Source organism: Rissa tridactyla, chromosome 10 (assembly GCF_028500815.1).
Source record: "Rissa tridactyla isolate bRisTri1 chromosome 10, bRisTri1.patW.cur.20221130, whole genome shotgun sequence".
Taxonomy (NCBI): Eukaryota; Metazoa; Chordata; class Aves; order Charadriiformes; family Laridae; genus Rissa; species Rissa tridactyla.
In genome coordinates, this window is record NC_071475.1 from 11,499,336 (window position 1) to 11,515,803 (window position 16,468).

Here is a 16,468-nt window from a genome sequence, read left to right on the forward strand (position 1 = left end):
TGGATACCCCAAGGCAGAGGTCTGCCCTGGCTTTCAGGAGGAGGGAGCAGGGTAAGGCAGGGTGATTTTGCTGACATTATGGGGACACATTACAACGCGACAACTTGCTAACAATTTAATAAGTAAACTCGATGCACAGTAATTCTTAATACCAAAAAGAAAGGGCAATCTAGTCTGACCTGGTGGTCAGTAAATCTGTCAACAGCTCTCCAAAGAGACATCTTTACTCCGGGTCGCTCTATCATCATTCCAGGGGAATGACTCTGGTGGCAGGTGACTACCTTCTCCATCATTACTGCAGAGCTCCACACGAAACACTAACACCAAGCTGGTATTAGGCCTTCCCTTATGCCCATCTGTTTGCAGGTAGCTGATGACTTTGTAAATGGAATTCCTTTCAAGCGGAAACTTGGTAAAGAAGCTGCCTTAGGTATGTGGCTAGGCAGGAAAAGAATTAGGACACACTTTCCAAAACTGCAGAAAAAATTAGGCCTTGCAGAGTTTGTTTTCTTGTTGTGTTTTGTTGTTTTTTTTTTAAAAAAAAAAGGAACAATTTGTACCTTTATGAGCTGCTTAAACACACAGCAGCCAGATAACCTAACCTGAAATGTCCCTCTGGGGGGCGAGGGGCAAATCTGGCTCTTGTTGCAGATGGGAAAATCAAATTACAGCCTTGTTGCCACCGTTCAGGTTTGACATAGGATAAAGAGTGTATTCTGGACGGTACATCATGCACAGCTGGCAATATACGAAGTCAAGAAAAAACAAGAAAGCTTTGTCCAGAACAAACAGTACCCATGCCACAGAGTGAGTCAGCTGCAGAGGTAGGAAACGAACCCCAAATCCTGACTCGCGGGCTCAGGCTCTGAGCGAAGCACATGTTAACAGCAAAAACCCTTTCCCAAGATTGAGGGGGTTGACATTTTGTTTGCTTTGAGCAAAACAAAACAAAGCAGTAGGTTTTAAACTGCTCAGAGGCACGTTGTCTTTTTGATGTATGCATGTCCTGGCAGTCACACATCTGCATCAGGAGAGAAATAGCCCAGGTTTTTTGGCAGTTATTTAGTCCTTTTCATCTGAAAGTTGAAAATATACCACTGAACCTTTGCAGATCAGGGTTCTGCATATAAAAAGCAGCTGCTGAATACACACCGGGAGCGAGGACTTTTTCTTAATGTTTGAACAGTTCCAAGTTCAAACCCATTAAAGTCCAGGTCACACTGGGATCATGTCACTATTAATGCATCCAGTTACACGCTGAGGGAAACCCAATATAAAACTATGATAAACTCTCGTTCTCCCGCAGAGATATACTCAGGTCTTACCCAGATAATGCCACAGATCACTCTTCATAGGCGGTGACCAGATGAGATGTCAGTGTCAGAGGACAAAACCTGGGAAATCTCTCTACAGTTGTTTTTAAAAAGAAGGTCTCCTCAAATGTCTACAAAGCTTGTTTGGGCCATTTTGTCCCCATCCTCTTAGGGTAAGAATTTCTTATCCCACTGATGCTGTCTCCTACACATCACAGGTTCCCACACAATCTCCTCCCACATCACCAGCAGCCCACCCTCCATCGCGCTTCATGAAGGCACTGGGGCTGAGCATGATGAAGACCCCTTACTCCATGCTCCTGCTCCTTTTGGGGACAGATCTTTACAGATGAGCAAGGTCCCACTCGTTTTATGCAGACTTCATGCATGGCCAACTACATGCTGCACCAGGAATGACAGCAGCAAGGAAACAGACTCGGGACAGGCCAGCTACTGCCCAACCACACATGAAGGCACTCTGGTATCTGCCCTCTGCAGATACCTGGTATCTCGTAATACAGTTGATAACAGCCCTACTCTTGCTAAGAAGGAAGACTGAGTCACAGGAGAGGGAGACACAAGTGGGGGGCACTGAGGGTATGTGGCTTTATGACGGCAGTGCACACAGGGTTTGGTGGGAGTGCTCAGGGCTTCCCCTTGCTGCATGCAGTCAACTGGTATGGTGATGCCTAGAGAAGGCCACTGCTAGCTGAGGAAAGACAGCAAGAAACAGAGGGGAGGAGCTGGGCACAGATTTACGTTAAGGGACAAACAGCTTTTCCTAATGTTCTAGAAAAACCCAACTTATCAACAAAAACCTAACTGCCAATATTCCCAAGCAACATACCCACCAGAAAGTTTACTCCCTTACGGCAGTCCATCAGGTGTCTGGGTTGGACAGACCAATGCACAACTACCCCTTTTGATGTAAGAAGTGGGTAAGATTAGGTGGGCTGGGACAGAGGAGATCTCATGGCCCACACTAAACACCTATGGGACTGGAGACAACCCAAACCTCCAAGGCAGCAGTGAGATGTGTGCTGACACAGCAGTGCATAAGACACTGCAGACAGCCTCCATGTTTGCCTGATCACTGTCTATGACAAACCCTCTGCAGCACAGGAAACTTCCATTCCAAACCAGCAACGGTCAGTGATCCTGAAGTGTCTAGTACTCGCCCAACAACACCTGTGCTGCAGACAGGAAAGCAAGAATGGATGTTTCTTCTGAACGGTGGTCTCAAGACTCACTGAGGGTGCTCAGACTCCTTGTAACTAAAAGCCTTCCCCCTCCAGTAGCTTCTGTCAGGGCAACTTCAAAGACAGGCTCCTCAGGTGGCAGACTGTGAGACTGGGATGCGAGTGATGTAGCACAGCACCACAACGCTGCCCTGTCCTGCCCAGCTGGAAATCACTGTAGGAGTTTAGCACGAGTTTCAAACACAGACGGGTCTAGTAAAACCCAACTATTTACGCAGCTCCTCTCTGAGCTTTCCATCCTAACTGTGCTGGAAAGGAGGAAAAGGACTTTACTGGACTTTTTGACCTTATCAAGTATCTAGAAAATACTATGGCTGATCTGGATGTATTTCAAACCGAGTTAACCATGGCAGCTTAGAAAGCAGTAATGCTCCAGCTGGCCTGCTTATTATGAACATATGACACACTAACTACACAAACTTTGAGAAAATGAGCGAGCACACACTATACACGTGGGATTTACACTGTGCACATGCTGGATTTGCACTATTCTTCACGCAATATTCTGAAACTTATTACAACTCTGAAAAAATCATGAATGCTCTCAGAGATTCAAGATACATAATTTTTTAAAAAATAACAACTTCAATATTAAAATTTAAATTATCTAAAAAAATATTGCCTCATCCACTTGAGTCTCATTGAGGAGAAATTTTAAAAAGCCAAAGTCTGCATTTTTGAATTACATTTTTTCAGTTACCCAACTTTCAAAAGAAGGACAGGCCAGACTCTCCTTTTAACTACATGAACACAAATCCAGATAATTCTTTCAGTTTTAAATAATATTTTGCCTAATTAATATTTTTTTTCCCCTCCAAAACATGTATTTATCTGCTGTGAAATCAAAGGCAGAAATGAATTGTTTTAAAGATAGCACAGAGTAAATAACAAGTTTGGAACCTTGCAGCCTTACCCTGGCAATTTGTCTCATATAATTGACTCAGCAGACATGCTTACAATTTCTTACAACTTTTACAAGACCTCCTGTGGGCTTATTTTAACGTTCTCCAAAACTGAGCCTAGAGCTTTGAATGCTCTAAGTAAGTAGCAACAAAAGCAATCATCTCTCCCTCCTTAAAACAAAAGGAAACAACCAATAAAAGCACACACTTTTTCTTGCTTGACATCAGATCTCAAAGAGGAATTAAGACACAGAAGAATTAGCACTTTTTCAGAAACAATTTTTCTGTTCTTTTCCAATAACATTTTCAACAATGTTCAATTTGCATTCAGTAAAGCTTTAAAAAGCAAAATTATCCCAATAAAAATTATCTTTCCCAATTATTGGAATAAAATTTAAATGGAGAATGATGACAGCAATGAAGCAAACAAACCGTAAAAATAACCACGACACTTTTACAATTAAAAAGGGGTTAAAAAAATCCCCCTCTCCCCCAAAAAGGAAACGGTCTCATTGCCTATATTACTGATTTATGCTGTTGTTGGCTTTTAAATGTAGCACTTTCTATTTCTAAGATCTTCACAGACAATTATTAATGTCACGACTGTGTACCACTGTTCCATTGGTGGAAGTGCCCCAGTAGCAGGAAATGCTGTGCCCTTCCACAGACATTTCCTTCCATCAGTGGGATCCACTAACCCTTAACACGTCAGAGGATTAAATGAAACGCTTGTACTACAACTAATACAGATAAACACAGGGGCTATCAAAAATAACGAAAAAGGTATGACAGGAGAATAGACTTATTACTCAAAAGATGTCAATTTATCTTTCGGGTTTTTTTTAAAAAGGGGATAACAATTGCACTTTTTTTTTTTAAACAAAATAGAGAACATCATATTTCAACAAAAATCTATTTTGAAAAGCCATATTATAAACTACAGATATTAATGGTTTGCAATGGAAATGACGTCAGAGTCTTAGTTACAAATGTCCAAATGTTTGTGCTACCCTACTAAAAAAATAAACAGTGATCTCAGAGTCAGAAATGACCCTTTTCAGCAATTAAGCAGTATTACGCAGAACACACTGAAAAGTATATGGCCAGCAGAGGTAGGAGAGCCCCAAATTAAAATTCACAGGTTGCACTGGGAGAAACACTTAGCAATTAAACATCTTGGAGGTGGCGTCTGAAGTTCCTGCCATTAGGAGCAGTGAAAAACGCTTTCATATGTTGCAATGAGAAATATGGGCAGGCAACAAAGGCCAAAAACTCTTTTTTTTTTTTTTTTTTTTAATGTCTTGGCTTTTGTACAAGCTACCAAATAAAAAGGGTGGCCTCCTGTAATGCCCACTGACATCACTGGTCTTGTAACACTGCCACTGTAAAATATGGTTGCTACCGCTGCAGGACAATAACTTAAGCATGCCGGAAGACAGACTTCTGCCGTGGTAGAAGGCAACAGGCAGTGACCTAAGAGATGACCAAATAAAATATGAAATATGCAACAAGAATCTATTTCTGGTGTCACTTTTTCACATCTCTAGATTTTATAACATAGGAGCGTGCACCATCTTTGCAACACGAGTTTTCTAAGGGAGGTTTCAGCCTGCTGCAAATCTACAAAAGGTTCTTCTCTCTGTAGAGAAGCAGGCATGGCTGGGAGATGCTAACAGGCAGACAGTTCCATGTAGGCCCATCAGCAGGCCCATGTCCTTGCACTCCAACGCAGAGGCATCACACATTGCATCATGGAAGCCAGATCGAACAAACTCTATCAGATATATTCTAATTCAGAGTTATTAGGAACATGCTTCGCATCAGAGGAAACTTGAATCTGTAGTTCAGGAACCTGAAATGGAGGTTCATGTGTTAGTTCTGAGCATGAGTCAGCTTCTAACTGGCCCACGCCTAGGTTCTGGAGTAATGAGGACTGATGCCGCTCCCACCTATGCCATTCACAATTCCTTCCTAACCAGCTATGATTAAACACATGAATGTACCACTAGATTCAAGACTCAAAGAACAAGGCTAGAAATCACATTGTCTGCATTGCATGGTGTATTAAGAGCTGTTCCCTTGGCGTTGGGCCAAGTTAAAAGATGAACACAGTGATATACCTGTTGCACACAGTCCACAGCAAAGCTACAATTAGCATGAGAGAGGCTGTTCATGGCACAAGAGCAGGCTCCAACCTTCTGAACACAGTTTTTACAGCACCGTTTCACAAATAGCTCAGGCTGGTGACTCCAACCAGCTTCGATAGCACTGCCCACCACTGCAGCAAAAAAATCTCTCACAGACACACCGGTGCCTAGCAAGGGATGTCGCGTCTTCCCCTCTTGAGATGCACATCACTAAATTTCTTGGTACATAGAAGACCGGTGGGAGGAATTCAAACACACGCCCACAACAGGGATGCTGCAGCCCTGAGGTCCATGATGGCACCTGTCAATATGGCCATTTTTGCATGAAACTCATTAGATGAGGCAGGTTGGGCCTCTTGCAACGACAGCTTGGTTTAATGGACCTCACAGCACTTTTTAGCAACTGACAGACATCAGTGCACCCTTTACAGTTGCTTAATGCAACTGCTTACAACCTGTACAGGTTGGGCCATTTCCAATATCTGAAATTGCGTTTGATCGGTGGGTACAGGTTAGGCAAGCGGTTTCCAAACCTAGAGGTGTGCATGAACCACTCAGCCTCGTGCTTCACATTCTTCACAGATTCGAAACAGATGATGATACTGTGAGAGCATGTTAAGTAATGCAAATCACCACCTGCGTTTTACTGATGATCATATCAAGAATCTACCTAAGATAATGGAAGAAACACTGCAGGATTACACAAAACACTGGCCAAACCTTGCTCACATTAGCAGTCTTCATGAAGACCAGACGGATTTGGTCCCGAAGCGTAAGATAAGAGGATCAAAACCTGCTACTGACTTTTTTAAAGCCGAGAAACATATTTTTCTACCAGCCCACTTGAAGATTTATAATATATTAAGGAACGTTAAGATGAAGAAGAAAAAGAAAAGCTAAATGGGCCAAAAGCAAACAAAAGAAACGTGTTCTCTTGAGATTGCTAATGCTGCCAGACAATAGCACAGAAAGAACTCCTCTGACAGATCTTTGAAGTCTTCAATACAGCATGCTAGTGGTCCATGTTAATGAGATTTGCTCAGATACTTTTTAAATTATTCCAAAATGTCTTAATCTATTTTCTGTATCTTCTTGACCCAATTGCTTCAGGAAAGTCACAGCTTCACCCATCTCTGGACTAAACTTTTCATTCAAGTAGGTAAGGTCTTCAAGCAGTTTGTGTTGACAGAGGCCAACATGCAACCTTTTTAGGGTTTACCCCAAAATATGCAGATAATATTGTCATTTCTATTACTACAGATTACAGAAACACTTTGCACAGCACTGTACCTTTCAATTTCAGTAACTCAAAGGTCTTAACAAGTAGAATATTAGAACCTCTCCCAACAATCCAAAGGTGAAAGAATCCAGTCCTAGATGTGGCTTGACAGACAGTAACCACTCCATCTATGGGCCTACCACCCCACCAACAAGTGAACAGCAGGCATCAATGGGGGCTCACAGATCTCTCTTTCCTGCTGGGGGTGATACAAGTACTCATGAAAAATGCTTCCAGTATGGCTCCATGTAATTTGGGCCTGTTGCAGAGAAAACATTGGAGAAAAAGTCCAAGAACCAGGTTGTCTGCTCCATGACAGACTTTCTTGTGAACGCACGCAAGTCACAGGACCCATATTCAGAAGTAGCTGCATACCACATCTTCTAGGAACGACGCCTATTTCTGCTCTGTAATATGCTTTAAGACCATTAGGTGAAAAGCAAGAAAAGTCAAGATGCCAAACTCAGTAAGGTAAACATCACGCTACTAATTTCACACTGCCCGACATGCAAGCACCACTGCCACCCAGCCGGTACAGAAAACAGGAGCAAGGACCTCACCAGCACATCTTCTGAAAAGTCACTAGCAAGGAAGAATGCTGGGGGGAAACTGCACAAACTGTTGAGCCCTTCACAAAAAGAAACTTCTCTGAAAAAGTTTGTTCAGGGCTTCAACTTTTGCCAGGGGCTCCTCCTGCTTCGGCCAGTGAAGACATGGCACAGTGACGTGTCAACCCAGTTTGAGAACTATGTGTCTTCCTGATGCAACCAAGTGGCAGGACTATTGGGAAAAAACATTTTGTTGGGTGTTTTTTTTCCCCCTCAGAACCACTTTGTTTTCCACAAAGACAAACTGCATGATCCATTTTTTTGTACCAAGCTTAGGAAAGGAAGTCCTTCTGACCTTTCTCCTGGCTCAAAGGGAAGGGAGGAGAAAATACACATATATAAAAAAGTTAAAGCTCAAACCCACAGATTTATCTGTTGATCATCTAATTCAGTTCTGAGTTACAGCAGGCAGCTTCTGTTTTATTATCAATATTTAATCAGCATTTAACTCAGACAAGCATTAAGATTTGAAATTTTAAACTAAGTGCAACTTTGCTAAATCCTTTGTGTTGATTTTTTTCCCGTTAAGGGTTTTCTAAAGGATTCTATCTTTGCTATCTTAAAAGTCTGCATGTGTCTTTTGTTATCAATAATGTACAACTTTAGTAGCATGTTTTGTACTTTTCAATTTTTCAGCATGCAAGCTATCCCTGATTTACAATGTTCACTGAATGGTGTTTGATTATTGAAAATGCTTTTACATACATTTAAACAAATGACTGCTCCTGGAAAACTAACACTATTGTCCATAATTCTGTAAAAATACATTTCCCCTCCCTTCTCCCCAAATCAAACATTTCAATTCAAATTCTTACTTTGAGGAAAAGATGGCATATAATTAGGCATTATGCCTAACAGTGCTAAATAAAGGAGAAGGTAAACATCTTAATTCTGAAGGTTTAACCATCAAAGCCCCTTGCTATATCTATTCTGTTATTTGCGCCTCTGTTCAGAGCTCTGGAGCTCACAGTAAAAAAGAAAGCAAACAAAACACACAATATAAAAATCTGTTTTACCAGCTCTGTGCTGTATCCCACTCCGCACGCCCGAGGCCAAGCTCGCATGCAGTGCTGGGACGCCTGGGGCCAGGTGGCCACTCCTCAAGGAGTAGAGAGTCCTGCTCTGTAACTGCACTGAGCAGCTTAACCGCTAACTCAGAAGATGGGATTTCACCTGAAATTAAGCTATCGAGCAATTGAGCTCAAACTCAATCAACCAAACCCTTAACCTTCCCTGTTTCAGTGGCACTGCTCTAATTAGGACTCTATCACTATTTCCATTACTATCTCCTATTCTCATGGTTTATTATCTTGGTAGTTTCAATTCTCACCCAGTTGAAATTTAACATCCAGTTTCTTGGACCACATATCATTCGTTATGGCTTTATTTTATGAAATATGTTGCAAGATTATGGACTGATCCTGCAGCAAATAGGTTTTCGTTGAAAATGGCACCCCTCACTGCAATGGAAGGAGGACAGAGCTAAACCTTCTCACAGAAACAAGTCCTATTATTAAAGGACAGATAGAACAACTTATTTTTCATCAAGTTTTGAATTTTGTTGTTTGAAAACATGTGCTTGAACATGCATCCCGCTTGCATACATGGTTCTGACCCATGTTTCTCCAGCCGTCAGGGTCTTCCCACTGAGCCCAGATCAGCTTCTAGGAGACAAGAGTTTGGCTGAACCCTACTTACCAGCTCTGCCCAGGGGTACAGGGTGAGGCTCAATAACCTATGATACTCAGGTGGTCAGACTGAAAAATCTAATGGTCTTTTCCAGTGATATATTCTACCAATCACCCAAACTGCTTACTGCTGAAGGATGCATGCCAGAGGGTATGTCTGGCATGCGTGGTACCCTGATGGCAGCAATACAAAATATGTCTGCTTTTGGAGACATAGCCTACAAACTTCTAAGGTGAGTCTAAAGGTAGTGTTTTGCATTTATCACAACCAAAATTCCTAATTTTTCTGGGTCACATAGCATCATGGCCACGCATGAACTGCGGCTCCACAGGAATCCCATTAATTCTGAGGCCATCTGATGTACCTGGGATTTAAAATTTTTCACTTTTTCACAAAAACTCAAAGGGGAAATAAAACTGCAGGGCAAGAAACCACCATCTTAAACTGCAGGATCTGCTGCTTCCTCTTCAATAGCCGAAATGTATCTAATACCTCATGGGCTCCACCACAAAATAACAGTAATATTCAAATCTTGAAGAGGGGCATATACCATACAGCTGACACACACCACTGGCGTGGCCAAGGATTGCAATATTCACTTGAACTTCATGAATTTCATCCTCACTAAATAGCTATTTTTGGCAACAAAGAACTGAAAAAAACCCCACATCGTCCTCAGATCTATTTTAATTTAAAACAGAAGAGGAACAGGGACATTTTTTTTCCCCTTGAAGTACATTTTAATAAAATTAAAAATAAAAATAGCTCTAATTCACTCCGATGCATTTAGTCATTCTGTAAAATTCTAAGTTTAAAATGAAATCACCATTTTATATTCAAACAAGGTCAAGAGAACAGCACTAACGAGCACTGACATCACAGCGAACAGCAGCCACTGCTCAACGCTTACATCAGTGTTGCTTGTTGCTATGGTGCTTAACCGACTATTAATTTCTGAAAGAAGGTGATTATAAAGCAGCCATATGAACCTCAGTCAGATGACACCCTTCAGTACCAAACACTGATCTGTGTTACTCTTCTCTTCTGCAAGTTAATTTTGTGAATCACCACTTTTGTGATGTTAATATTCCTTTCCAACTTCAAACTTTGGACCAGAAGAGAGGCAAGGAGTTAATTTAGAAGCAAGGGACTTTCACGTTGCTTTAAATAAAAATAATTTTGCAGAGAGTGATATTTCTTTCCTTTTTGCTATGCTCCAAAAGACTAAAAAACATGTGTTTTAGTTTTTCCAGTGATAATAAGCAATCAAATTAACAGCTAAATTCTGCCTTCCTGCTCTGCTCGACGTGCTGCTGTAAATCCAGAAGTGTCTCAGCCTGGGATGAAGCAGCATTGAAGCTGACTTGACCACTCTCCAGGGATTTGCCCCAAATAAGGGGTCCTCTGCTGTGGGGCTGTGCCACTGCAGCTCCCAGCCCAGCAGCCATGGATGCTAGGCCATGGACTTGGCCATGTGGCCACCAAGACCAGCCAGAGCAAGGTCTCCCCATTTGCGCACAGGCTCTGTCCGGTTACCAAACAGCCTTCTCAGAACACGGCTGAAAGCAAAGAAGTGCATCTTTGTGGACTTGCTCCTAAAATGGAACTGGACACCTAAACCATTGGCTTCCCAGGCAAAAAAAAAAAAAACACAACATGGGTTTTAAGGCACAGCAATGGCTCCAAAAGCTTAGCTCCAAGCCAACGCTGCAATTTTTTAACCATGTTGCCAGAAGAGCCTTTACTTGTGCAACTAAGGCATGCTTCTAGGGTTTGCAGGATCAGATCCTTCCTTCAGGCATGCTTCGGAAACCGTGTGCAAAACAGTATTTGTATTTACCTTCTTCAGATGCTCCAGTAAAGCAATCTTCAGTTACAGCCACCCAAAAAGGTCACTCTTCTTACCCTGCAGAGAAAGAAGGTAACACACGTGACTGCTGGGTCAGTGTCAGCAACAACACCCAAAGCATTTTCATTGGCACCACATTTGCAAGTACAAACATAAATAAAGCAACAAATGAATCTAATCGTGTTTAATGGTGAATGACTTTCAGAGAGAGTTAATAAAAACAAGCAAGTCACAGGACTGCTGCTTATCAGTACCAGCCAGTGTGAGGCTCTTCAGTTCAGCACGAACAACTTGGTCTTTGGGAGAAAAAAAAGAAGAAAAAAACCCATGGAGATGAGACTTCTTTGTTCTCTAGCATAAACTTTCTTAATCTTGATGTCTATCAATCTATTTTCAGTTTGAATAATAGATGAGTTCAGTTCTTTGTTTCAGAAATCTGACTATTGTCTGAATGGCTTCTCCTTACTTAAGGCATTTTAAGACCATTTGTAACCACTGCTATTTTAGCTTCTGGATCCTTTCTATTTATTTTTTTTTTCATCCTTTTCCATAGAGACATAGTCCTAGATGAGATTTTAAAACTAGCTGCATCCTCCATGCCTAATTCCAAAAGTTGTTTACTGTCTTGGGCTATCATCTCATTAAGCATTACCAAGAGCACACCAAGTATGCTGAGGTGGTAAGAGCAGTGGGTATTAAAAAGAAAAATAATTAAAGTGTATCTTTATAAGAAGTAAGAGAGGGAAAACAGCACGTGTAGGGTTTTTTTTACCCTGTATATTACTGCATCTTGTGTACTCTCTCTTATGCAAAAGAGTATGTAATCTTTTAAGAAACATGACAATCTGCCACTTTCTGTTCATGTAATTGGGATCAACATATGGTACAAGAGAAAAGAAAAACATTTGTTTATTAATTTAGATCAAGTTACTAACTCAAACCACTAACAGCATTCAGAATTAATTCCACATCAATTGACCAAATACCTTAATAGAGTAAAATTATAACATAATTTCACTGAAATGTTGATCTTCTGCTGCAGAGGTGCAGAATAATACGTAATAAAGACAGAAAGAAATATGCAATTTGGTGACACAGATGACATCATACGAAACGGAAAGTCAGTGACATGTGGATGTGTAAGACAGCTACGTGAAACTCCATTTCATAAATTTCACACAGTGATGTGGAGTTTTGGGGGTGTTTGTGAAACTCATCAAATGGTAAGTTATGTTATTTACATCAGTAGGTGAAGCTTTTTACTGAAGTAGTAAAATATCAACCTCTGGGAAAAAATCAGAATCTTCATTAAGCTCTTTCAAAAGAAAACACGCTCATATGCCATTTATTACAGAAGGAAAAATGTTTTCACAATGAGAATGAGGCATTACTTCTTTACCATTGAAACCTGATTTTTTTTAGCCAGGAAAAAAAAAAGGTTACCCTGAGACAAAATGAATATTGGTTTTGTCTGTTGCTCAATGGCATTTTGTTTTATTTCATTTTTCACATTTTGAGTGAGAAGCTTTTCACAGTTCTTGGAATGAGGTACTGGAAGATGAGGGGCCAAAATTTCTATGGGTTTGCTATATAAGAAGCCCTATGTGCTTCGCTGGGGTACACGTATAAGACATTCCTGATTCTGCACTGTAGAGGACATAACACTACTCCATCATAATAGGTCAGGTCTCACCTTCCTGAGAGTACGTAAGACAATACATCTTTTATGTAAAATACGTGACCTTTGACATACGATGTGCTCTTAGATTAGCAACAATAAAGGCTTTTATCCTGCTTTGCTGTGGGGGTTATCTTGGATTTGACACTTTAAACCTCTTTTCATATTTATCTGTTTTATAAATTTTCTGGGTATTTGGCAGTCAAATCCTTATTTTGGCAGTATTTTGCAAGCAGACTTCATTTCTACCCTGAGTCTTCATGATAGCAAATGAACCATCTTAAAATGTACTTTTTAAGGAAACTGATGAAAATTACATGTTTGCATAAAATGTGCATATAATATCTCTTTTGGCAGTGCTGTAAAAGGCAGGTGACATTTTCTAGACACATTTGTCATATATGAACTGAACATGCTCCACAGAAACCCAGTAACACTGGCCCACCATTAGCTGATGGGAGAGCAACGATATCTGCCGAGGGCGACACACATGGAGGGCTGAGGAGAACTTCAGCTCTTCTCACAAATTACTCCCTAACTGAAATCTGGGCCGCTTTCATTTCTGGTTATTTAAGTCTCACTATATCCTACCTGACTTTCAAAAATTTGGATAATGTACCATTGAAGTTAAAATGAGCGGCAGAGACAGCTGTTGCCACCTGTGAAAATTTCTCATTAATAGTCGAAAAGTTGAGTATCTCAAAACATAGAAACACAAATACAGACTTTCCTCCTGAAAATGTTTATATGGGTGAGCGAATTGATGTAGGCAATACACATTCCTTCCATCATGCTGTCCGTAAGATAAACACAAAGTACCATCAACACGGTAAGTGTGCGTGTGGAGCAAACAAAGAAAAAATCCCATCCTACCAAAGCAAGACACTTCACTACACTCATATTTTCCCCCAAGGAGGTGATTAAAATAGAAAACCAAACCACAAACAAAAAATCCACTTTGCAAGCAGTAGTGGTCCTGCTGTCTCACGAGTGGAGGGAAGGTCTCCAAGCACCCGTGACACTGTCCCCTCGGCTCAACTGGCATCCCACATGAGGAACAGTCTGTGCAAAACGCTATGTACCCCGCTCAGATTTAACCAGATATTCCCAAAAACACTGGGTTTACTCACTGAGTGCCTCAGTTTACCTATCGGCAAGATGGATAAATGCTTCTGTAATATGTTTTTAAGTCCTTGAATACAAAGGTATTTTTAAACGTATCTGTTTTCAGCAGGATTTTGGAAAGGCAACTGGTAATAATCTTAAAAAGGTCACAACCTGAGCCACTGCCATAACCTTTTCAGTCGACTTGTACAGAAACTCCCCTATTGCTCTGGATCAGGTCCTACCTATTTACCTGGTACCAAGGGACCAGACAAAAAGATCAGAGGCTTTGCCATTATACCTACTGTTGGGTTGGACCTTGTAACTCTCTTGATCCCACACTGCTTATTCGATTTAGTGGTCTCCTCCTTCAGAGCAGGGAGGTCATTACAGGGAGGCTGCAGGATGGAGCCCTAACTCAAAGTGATTACTGCAAAGCCAAATTTAATAATATAAAGAATATGCAGAAATAGAGAGCATTGCAGAATGAAAGTGTACTTAAAACAGTAACATTTTTACTAATATCTAAATGAGAAGAGCCTTAGGTACAGCCAAAAATAGATTAACAAAGACCTTGATCCCACACAAACTGGCTGTGAGTAATTTTGCACAGGAAAGTAGAACACCAGTTGAGCTGCTCCCCTGCTTAGAATTACACATGTACATTTTTTTTTGCTTGTGCCCCAGCCTTGAGAAGCCTACAATTCATTATTGGAAACCTAAAGTAGCGAAGGAATCTCCCCTTCACTACCTAGAAAGCACAGGTTTTATTGGAGAGAGGAAAAAAAAAAAAAAAAAAAAGAGAGCGAAAACACATACCCAATAGCACAATAAAAAATTGTTTCTGAAATTTGATTTTGATTCATTTTTCTTATATAAGACCAGCTGAAATATATTTAACATGTCTGATTAAAATATTTACTACAAGGCTTCCTGAAAGCTTTAAAATACCAAAACTTGATCATCAAAATAAGCACTTCTGTGCAGTAATTTCTTCTCAATACAGCGAACCATAACCATCTAGTACAGCTGTTTCTTTCCCTTCAAAACTCCCTGAGTCACATTCAGCTGCACACAGGCTGAAATACGTCCTACTATTCTCATAATTATTATTTTCTTGTCCTGTGCAGGAATAGATGCCGTCGATGATTTTTCTCAACTGTACATTTGTAGGAGAAAAAAAAAATAATGTTTTTCATTTGGTATTTTGCTAATCCTGAAAATATAGGATGTACAGTGATCGTGAAGAGCAACGTCTGGTACCAGGCATGTTTGTGGGCCCAATCCTGCGTACAGGTTACTTTTCTCACCCAGTGCAGTCGGTTGAGTTACTTGCACTAATACACACGGTCATGCACAGAATTGCTTTGAGGATGATCAGTAGTCATCTATTCAGTTTTGTTGTACCTATTTTTTTTTTTTAAAGAGGTATCCCTAACCTAAAAAAAAAATTCAAAATATATTACACTATTTTCAATAATCTAAGGGAACAATATTTTTTCTGACCATTGTTAAAGGGGCTACTTTTTATCGTGCAGCCTGTATTAAATCTTAGGAGGCGCAGTACAGGAGATTTTCTATACCAGGAGTCATTATCACCTCCTCAGAAAGTGAAATGCAGGTGAACAGTAAAACTGGAGCGACTAAGTGCACTTCTTCCACCTCGCTTTGAAGAGGGAGAAAGGGATTTGGTACAGGCCGAAACACAGGGATATTAAATGCTCGCTACCTTGCCGCTTCTCAGTGGAAGGAGGGAGCAAATCATACTGTATTTTCATTTTCAGTCATTAGCAGGCTGTTCAGAATCTCTGGCTGGTGCTTATTATTTATTCTAAACAGAAATAAAATAAAATAAAATAAAAATAAATAACATCATGAGGACAACGCTATGCACAGCACATTTTCTCTTTCAAAATAATATTACCTTTCAAGTCCACTGTAACCTTGGAAAAGAATCACTCGATGTAAGCCAGTGCTACGAAACTAATCACGATCCATTCCTCCCCCGCTTTTTAATAGCTCTTATAGGAAATATGGGTACAGTTAATAGACAAGTTAAGAACAGCTCGCTTCCAATACAGGATTTGAACTGCGATTGTAAGTCTTGCATCTTTTAATGATGGATTGGTTATTTGCCTCACACGAATTACTTTGCATAACAGAGCTGGCCCTCATTGAATTCATCAGACGTAAAGACCATAACACGTTCCCAGAAAGTATCAAACCTGTCAAATGCCCAATCAAATGGTGAGAGGCCATCTCACTGACGCTGAGAGCCAGGAGATCAAACGCCGCCGCCTGTTTTATACCCGCCAGATCTTCCCCGTTTCTTAAAATAACCCACCGTGCCTCAATGGCAGCCTTAACCATTTTATGTCTGTGCTGGAACTCTCATCTTGAAACTTGACCTCACCCAATTAAAGCAACAAGGAGGAATATCCCCTTCCCGGAGCACCCTGGAGCAACCGCTGTAGGTGCAGGGCTTAGGGGACTACTGGCCTCTCCACAGAGCCCATACCGCCGGACCCACTACTTTCCAGGACTCCTACGCTACTCGCGCAGGGCTGCCGGTTCTCCCACCATTCCCAAATGCCAATTTCCACACACACACACCGGCCATGACCCCTGCGCTGCTCTTGG

The 16,468-nt window shown here is 41.0% G+C and overlaps 1 protein-coding gene across 20 annotated transcripts in view; it reads right to left on the reverse strand.

Moving 5' to 3' along the window:
* FOXP1 (forkhead box P1) overlaps positions 1-16,468 on the reverse strand; it is a 395,027-nt gene that overhangs the window by 217,727 nt on the left and 160,832 nt on the right. For 18 of the 20 annotated variants that reach the window (XM_054215936.1, XM_054215932.1, XM_054215937.1 and 15 more), the window contains one exon: positions 11,038-11,103. The gene's annotated coding sequence lies outside the window, so the exon portion shown is untranslated. Of the gene's footprint in view, positions 1-11,037; positions 11,104-15,557; positions 15,660-16,468 lie in introns of all 20 variants that reach the window. The other 2 variants (XM_054215931.1, XM_054215942.1) reach the window with 1 other exon arrangement.